Source organism: Gossypium arboreum, chromosome 13 (genome assembly GCF_025698485.1).
Source record: "Gossypium arboreum isolate Shixiya-1 chromosome 13, ASM2569848v2, whole genome shotgun sequence".
Classification (NCBI taxonomy): domain Eukaryota; kingdom Viridiplantae; phylum Streptophyta; class Magnoliopsida; order Malvales; family Malvaceae; genus Gossypium; species Gossypium arboreum.
The window spans coordinates 18,482,701-18,491,375 of record NC_069082.1 but is presented as its reverse complement, the minus strand read 5'-3'; the positions used below and the strand labels follow the sequence as shown (position 1 = coordinate 18,491,375).

General features: G+C 35.2%; 1 non-coding gene across 1 annotated transcript; it reads left to right on the top strand.

Annotated features, from left to right (window-relative positions):
* The first annotated feature begins 2,930 nt into the window (after positions 1–2,930).
* On the top strand, positions 2,931–3,037 carry LOC128287363 (small nucleolar RNA R71). The gene has a single exon (XR_008278063.1). It is a non-coding gene; the product is annotated as a small nucleolar RNA R71 (small nucleolar RNA).
* Positions 3,038–8,675: the final 5,638 nt, after the last annotated feature.

The following is an 8,675-nucleotide window of genomic DNA, read 5'->3' as shown; positions in this document are numbered from 1 at the left end:
TCCAATTTCGTAAATTTTCTTTAAACTAGACTCATATATCTACTTACTAATTTTTTCTAGAATTTTTGGTCTAGCCAATTAGTACAATTTATTAGTTAAAGTCTCCCATGTTTCAAGGTTCGGCTACTCTAACCCCTATGTATTACGAATCATATATCTCCCTGTATAGAGTTTCATTGACTATGCCGTTCATTTTTCATAAACCTATACTCAATAAGGATTTCATACATGTAATGTACAACTCCTAATTGTTTTTGTACAATTTATGGTGAATTTTAAAGTCAGAACAGGGGATTTAGAGACCGCTCTGACCCTGTTCCACCAAAACTTAAATATCACATAAAATATAACTCATTTACCTGTTTCGTTTCTTCCATATGAAAATAGACTCATCAAGATTCAACCATAACTTATTCATTATTTAGTTTCATTTCTACTATTTTTATTGATTTTTCAAATTCACGTCACTGCTACTGTCTGATTCTGTTTTGTGGCAAATTTTACCATTCCAAGGATTTTCATGGTTTAGTTAAGACATAAAGCATACATGTTATCATATATAAACTTGATTAGCCATTCCAATAGCTAATCATTCTCAAACATTTCCATTCCATCCATGGCCGTATCGTAAGATTATACACACAAAATGATTGGAATGCTATATATGCCATATTTTCAAAAATTCCAAGTCATTATACCGCGATTGTCCAGTGATAGTGTGAGCGTGCCTCTGACCGTCTCGATCTCCAAATTGACTTGTCAAAACTACAAAGAATGAAAAGGAGGGAGTAAGCATAGATGTTTAGTAAGTCCAGATGCAAATAACAAATAACTTAACAAAGCAATTATACCAACCAACATTAGCATAATATCACCAAAACATGTATCACATTTCTATTCATCATTCATCATCTTACCATATTATTGTTGTCGTATCAAGTCTCAACCCGAGGGTTAAGTACATACCTGTCCAAAGTGCCCATTCCACAACACTTACCAATACGTCACTTGCATCTTGAGTATTCTTCCATTTCACTAGAATTTTACTCATTGAACACATTGGAATATAACTCGGATACATGGAAAGTTTGCACATAAGTGCCACATATGTAGCCAAGCTACCATGTAACCTGCCCATAAGCGAACTCGGACTCAACTCAATAAGCTCGAGCGTTCGCATCCATAAGTGAACTCAGACTCAACTCAACGAGTTCGGATGCCTAGTTACATTTCACGAACTTAGACTCAACTCAACAAGTTCGGATGCCCAAATATCCGAATCTATTCGTAAGGTTCAACGGGACTTTCCTCATTCGTACTCTTTTACCATTCTCCTTGGAATACCAATGACGATACTTCGGTAGTCTTTCACATTTTTCACATAATTCATAAAATTTTTGCATGTTGTCCAACAATGACCACAAAGCATAGAATTGCATGATAACAATCATAATATCATATAAATAGCATTAAATGATTTAAAATAACAGTTATATTACAATATTTAGATATGAACTTACCTCGATACAAAATGAGAATAGTCGAGCCTATTCCTCGTAAACTTTATTTTTCTCCCGATCTCGACTCGAATCTCTTTTCTCTTGATCTATAATACCAAATTAATTTATTTAATACACGCATTCATCAAAACAGCCTCTAGTACGAACTTTGGCAAAATTACCATTTTGCCTCTAAACTTTCACATATTTACACTTTTGCTCCAAGGCTCGTAAATTAAACCTCATCCTATTTTCTTATGTTTTATGACATGCTGATCATTTTTCCCTTCTATAGCAACATCAAATTCACACTCTAACATGTACTTATGAAAATTAGGTATTTTTACCGATTATGTCATTTTACACGTTTTGCAAAAAATCACTTAGCAAAAGTTGTTTAACACAATCTCAAACTTCATATTCTACCATAAAACATAAGAATTCATACATATCATCCATGGGTAAAATTTTAAATATAAACCCTAGCTCAAAATATTGGTAGAAATAGGTAAACCGAGCTATGAGGATTTTAAAAATGTAAAGAACATTAAAAACGGGCATAGAAATCACTTACAATCAAGGCTTAAAAGTGTTGAAACCCTAGCTATGGTGGAGAGAAAAATTCAGCAGCAACTTATGGAGAAGGTGATCATTTTTGTGTTATTTTTCCCATTTTATTTCATTTAATATCCAAATGACCAAAATGCCCTTCCTTACTAAACTTTCAAAAATTCCATCCATGTCCAATTTTTGTCCATAAACTTAGAAATTGGTCAAATTTCTATTTAAGACCTCCTAATTAATATTTCAAAGCAATTTCATACTAGAAACTTCTAGAATGCAAGTTTTGCAACTTATTCAATTTAGCCCCTAACTTCAAATTAAGCACTTTATGCATAAAATTTCTTCACGAAATTTTCACACAATCATGCAATCATCTCATATACCTCAAAATAATCATAAAATAATTATTTCTATCTCAAATTTTGCGGTCTCAAAACCACTATTTTGATTAGACCCTAATTCAGGTTATCACATCTAGAATTATTACCCATATAGTGGACTTGTTCCTCCTTGGTGCTAGGGTTAAAGAATGGATAATCTGTGTTGTGTACTCCTTGTCCATTTGAATCACACCTCATCACTAAATGTACCTGAGTAGAACCATACAAACCATCAATCTTTTTATTTAAAAGTTCTACCTGGTTGGATAGCATAGTGACCGCGTCGAGGTTGAAAACACCAGCTGCTTTTGTCGTCTTCATTGTCATGACTTGCCACTGATAGTTATTCAGTGACATCTCTTCAATAAATTCGTAAGCCTCTTCAGGTGTTTTGTTGTTTAAAGTTCCACTAGCAGCTTCGTCGATAAGTTGCCTTGTTGAGGGGTTCACACCGTTGTAAAAAGTCTGAACCTGCAGCCATAGAGGTAACCCATGGTGAGGGCACCTTCTCAGTAAATCTTTGTATCTCTCTCATGCGTCATAAAGGGTTTCTAAATCCATCTACACAAAACAAGAGATATCATTCCTTAGTTTAGCTATTTTAGCTAGAGGAAAATATTTAAGTAAGAATTTTTTGGTCATTTGTTCCCAAGTGGTGATTGACCCTCGCGGTAACGAGTTCAACCACTGTTTAGCTTTATCCCTTAATGAAAAGGGAAATAACCAAAGGTGAATGGCATCACCAGAAACACCATTAATCTTAAAGGTGTCGCAGAATTCCAGAAAATTTGCTAAATGAGTGTTTGGATCCTCGTCCTGCAAACCATCAAACTGAACAAACTGTTGTATCATTTTAATCGTGTTAAGTTTTAGTTCAAAATTATTTGCAGCAACAGCAATTCTAACTATACTTGATTCAGCTCTTGTTAAATTAGGTTTAGCATAATCATACATAGTACGAGGAGCAGGGTTCTGATCTACTGGATTTGCAGTAACCAAGAGGTAACGGATTATTCTGATTATCAGCCATTTCTTCGGTTGTGGTATGAATATCGACCTCTCGCTCTTCCTCTATGTATTATAGGTTTCGCCTTATTTCTCTTCGGTTTCTGTGAGCTGTGCTCTCAATCTCACTGCAAAAAGCAAAGGTCCTGATGGGTTTCTTCTAATCATAAATTATAAAAACCTGCCAGAAGTAAAAAAAAAAAAGAAAATTTAGTAAATAAAAACAAAATTAAATTGCAATAAAAATAAAAATGGCTAAAGTAATAAAAATTAAGTGTTCCTAATATCTTAGTCCCCGGCAACGGTGCCAAAACCTTGATGGTCGTAATACTAACTAAAAATTCGACTAAGGCAAGCGCACCTATCGAACAGTAGTGTAGTTATGGTGAGATCGGGAATATCGTATCCACGAGGACTAAAAGTACTAGTAATTACTATCTTTTTATTATCTAACCTAAAAATTAAAGGATGTTTTTAGGCTAAAACTAATTATCTAATTAACTAAGATTACGACAGAGATTAAAATTGGGAAATACTTTCTAGAAAACTGATGGAGAAGACAATACCCAAGGAAGAATCCACCTAGTCTTCACTTATTACTTCTAAATTAGCTGAGTTACTCACTTGACTTAATCCATAGAAATCCCTGATTTATGTTAATATCTCTCTTGGGACTAAAAACAACTGACTCTAGGTTGATTAATCGAAATCTCTTTCTAATTAAAACCCCTATTGTCGCATTAAATTGATCTATGGATTCCCTTATTAGATTTGACTCTAATCCGGCAGATTTATGTCATCCTATCTCTAGGATTACATACAACTCTGCTTAATTATAAATGATCTACTCTTAAACAGGGACTTTTCCTCCACTGAATAAGCACATTCATATAATTTAAATAGTAATAAGATTTGTCTTAGGTTTCATCTCCCCTAGGTATTTAGGGAGTTTAGTTCATATTAATAGAAAACATCTCAAAAATTGGAAAACAACAAAACATAAAAAAACCCAAAGAACTTCTAAGAAATTGGATGGAAATCTTCAGTCTTGATGTAGGTCCTCCTTCTAAGCTGATCCCGATGGTTGTTCTTGAGTATTTTCTGCCTTCTATTCTCCGTGTCCCTCTTAATCCTCTTCTAGGGTGTTTATATAGACTTTGGAATGCCCAAAATAGCCCAAAATTAGCCTTTTTTTTAATAGAATTAGACTTGGGTTTAACAGGGACACGACCGTATGCCATGCCCATGTGAAGATGCACAAGCCGTGTGCAATTTTGAGTTGGTTTTTAGTCCACATGGTCATGAAACAAGGGCGTGTGGTCTGCATGTCTGTCACACACGGGCGTATGGATCACCTGTGTGGAAGTGCCTAGGCCATGTGAAACACTGAATTAGGCCCAATTTGTCCATTTTGGCCTGTTTCTTACTCTTTTGGCCTTTCAATGCTCGCCTAAGTATAAAACATGAATTTAAAGGATTAGAAGCATTGAATTTAATGAAACCAAGGAAAAATCATCCATAAATATGCCAAGCATGGTGTAAAAATATGTATATATTATGGTTTATTGCTTTTGTATCAAGGACATAAGCAAAATAAGCTTCGCAACCCTTTCTTATATATTTCTGAGCTAATATCGATGAAATCACCGCTGGCAAGCCATTCAAATCATCTAACTCAATTTGGATAATCTCATTATTCTGACATCTCAAATCAATCATCTTTCTTTTGCAATTTACAACAACATCATGCAACGTTAACCAATCCATACCCAAAATTATATCAAATTCATCAAATGGTAACAACATCAGATCAGCCAGAAAACAAATATCCTAAATTATCAACGGACATTTCTTTCACACTTTATCAACCAACACGCACTTGCATAAGGGGTTCGATACTCTAATTACAAATTTAGTAGACTCTATAAGCAAAGTCTTATTGGATACTAAATTCACACAAATATACGAATGAGTTGATCTGGGATCTATCAATGCATTAACTTTAGTATCATAGAGAGTAAAAGTACTAGGGATAACATCTGGAGATGACGCTTCCTCGCGAGCTCTAATAGCGTAAACTCGTGCAGGTGCTTTAGCATCAGATCTCGCAGCAGTATCTTGTGTCACACCTTTACCACCACCCACATTTCAAACATTAGGAGATTGCCTCCCTCTAATTGTAGTGTTACTCGGCCTTGTACTCTGAGCATTATCTTTTCCCACTAATTCTTGGCAATCTCTGATAAAATGATCTCGTGAACCACAAATGTAACAAGTTCTATTATTATTTTTCACCCAACAATCTCCCACATGTTGTCTTCCACATTGTTGACATTCGGGTTTAACATCTTTTACGTTACCAACACTCGATACCAATGTGGCTTGAGTTTTAGGGTTGGTGTATTACTTTTCGCGATCTCTATTCTGATATTCTCAAGCTGTCCATCAGTTAAAATAGTCTCTAGATTTCTTCGACGACGAATGATAAGATTTACTTATCAATCTCTTCTTTGAATCTCTTGCCTCTGAATCAACCTTTCTCTTTTCTTTTTTGAGATCTTTGGCTTTACAAGACCTCTCAACCAGTACTACAAATTACTTCAATTCAAGTATCTCGACTAACAACTTTATATCTTCATTCAACCCGTTAACAAATTCTTTGTACATTATTTCCTCAGTAGATACATACTCTCGAGCATACTTACTTAATCGTATGGATTCTCTTTCATACTAAGTAACAGTAATTCGGCCTTGCTTCAATTCCAGAAACTCTTTATGTTTCTGATCCAGAAATCGCTGGCTTATGTACTTCTGTCAAAACTCGGATTGGAAGAAGATGAACAGGTGGGGGTGGGGGTGAAGGTTGTTGAGCAGATGGATTCATTCGTACGAACTCCGTGAACCACTCACTCATCATTTGGAAGAAGGCTTGTTTAGCCCCTCCCCTTTGGCTACTTGAAATCGGCCTAGAATCAGCCGACGCTGCCTCTTGAGAGGGAGCGGGTGCATTACTCTCTACATCGTTAGCTACGGCTCTTTCGGGAACCATTTTCTATATAAAAATACATTTTAACTATCAGGAATCATCACACTATCGCAATTTATATATATGGCATGTATAGCTAGACTCTCGCATGCTACGTTAGTCCTAAAATCGACTAAACCATAGCTCTGATACCAAATAAATATAACACCTCTAGCTCGTATCTGTCACTAAAACAAGGTTATGAGACATTACCGATCAACCACAACATAAATCATACATTTGTGTAATCATAATTAAAATCCATTCATTTCAATTAATTTGTTCCTTATAAGGTCCTACGATACCTTAAAACATGCTTAAAAGTGGTTCGGGACTAAACCGATAACATTTGAAAACTTTGGTAGACTTAGAAAATTTTTCAATATTAAAGGGTCACACGCCTGTGTGAACAGGTCGTGTGCCTCACATGGCTATCAGACACGCTCGTGTTACAGGCCATGTGAAAACAAGGTATACATACTGACTTGCACCACACGGCTGGAGACACACCTGTGTGTCATGGCCGTGGGAAAATTAAGGAGGTTACTGACTTGGCCACACGGCCGACAACATGCCCATGTGCTAGCCTATATGTAATAGATGGCCAATAGACACGCCCGTCCGCCTAGGCCGTGCCAAAACTGTAGGGTATATTGACTTTAATTTGAAGGATTACCCCAAGGGACTCACGGTCATGTAACATGACTGTGTGTTGCACACGGCTAGGATACACACTCGTGTCTCTGCCCGTGTGGACAAAAATAGGCCATTTGCAAAGCCAATTTGCCACTCTTTTCTCATGCACACCTAACCATCAAAATGGTATCATTTCAACACATATATAGGAAGCCAAAACATACCAATTCACACACATATCATGCCATCTATCATCAATCAATTCAACTACTAAATTCCATATTCAAATCATGCTTCTCAAACATATCAATTCATCATCCTCAAATCATACCAACATATACCAACTTCCAAGCAATAATACCACAACATATAACTATCCAAAAGAGCATCCATACAACCATTCCAAACAAGCTAACACTTAGGACATTATATACATCACATATATCATTTATCAAACATATAATTCAAACCAACTTAAATGGTCAAATAAATGCCAACAATTACAAGCCAAATCTCATGGCTAATATCATAATTCAAGACATACCAAAATGACACTAGCCTATACATGTCATATACCATATATACAAAGCTTTCAAAAGTACCAACGAGATGATCGATAGTGTGATAATGTTTCTCGAAGATCCCCGAGTCTGAGTTAGCTTTTATACTTTATAAACCATAGACAAATAACACACAGTAAGCTTCATAGCTTAGTAAGTTCATACTAAATAAATTCTACGGTTCACAATATTCAAATAATCAATTTATAAACACTTAATAAATATCATATCATCACTCAATTCTAACCCATGGCTATTTATCATATATATACAAATCCATCAAGCTTCATACACATGGTATTAACTACCACATAGGTTTCATACGTACCCGTACTCTCCCATATTTATTTATTACATTTTTACCTCTTTGTTCAATATATTAATCCATCCAGAATCTTTCAATACTCAAGGAACTCACACACTTAGTGCCAAAATGATTAGTCAAAGTTATAACGATATCGCACACTTAGTGCTATCACATTAAACCAAAACTATCTCAGTATTGCACACTTAGTGCCATATATAGTCGAAGCTATCTAGAAGCGCACACCAAGTGCCAACATAGTTGATTCGTCATCGTACACAATCATCCTCTCATTTATATAATTTATGCAATATTAAGGCATTAAAAACGTAATTTTAAAAATGTCTATCACGTACAAACTTACCTCGAACATAAAAACGACAAAACTAGTTGACTAGTTGAGTACTTTGTTCTTTCCTTGATCTAAGTCCGGGTTCCTCTTATCTTGATCGATTTTAGCTCACAAGTGTCGAACCTTCAAAGCCCTAGCTATGGTATTCTTTCTTCTTATTTTCAGCCAGACAAGATGATAATGAAGCCAAATTCTTTATTTATTTTATTAATTATAACTAATATGCCATTTTACAATTTTAACCTTAATGAAACCTTTATAAAATCATCTAATATATGCCCATTTATGACCATTCCCACTATCAATGGTCTAATATCAACATAAAGACCTTTCATTAAATAAGCCATAGC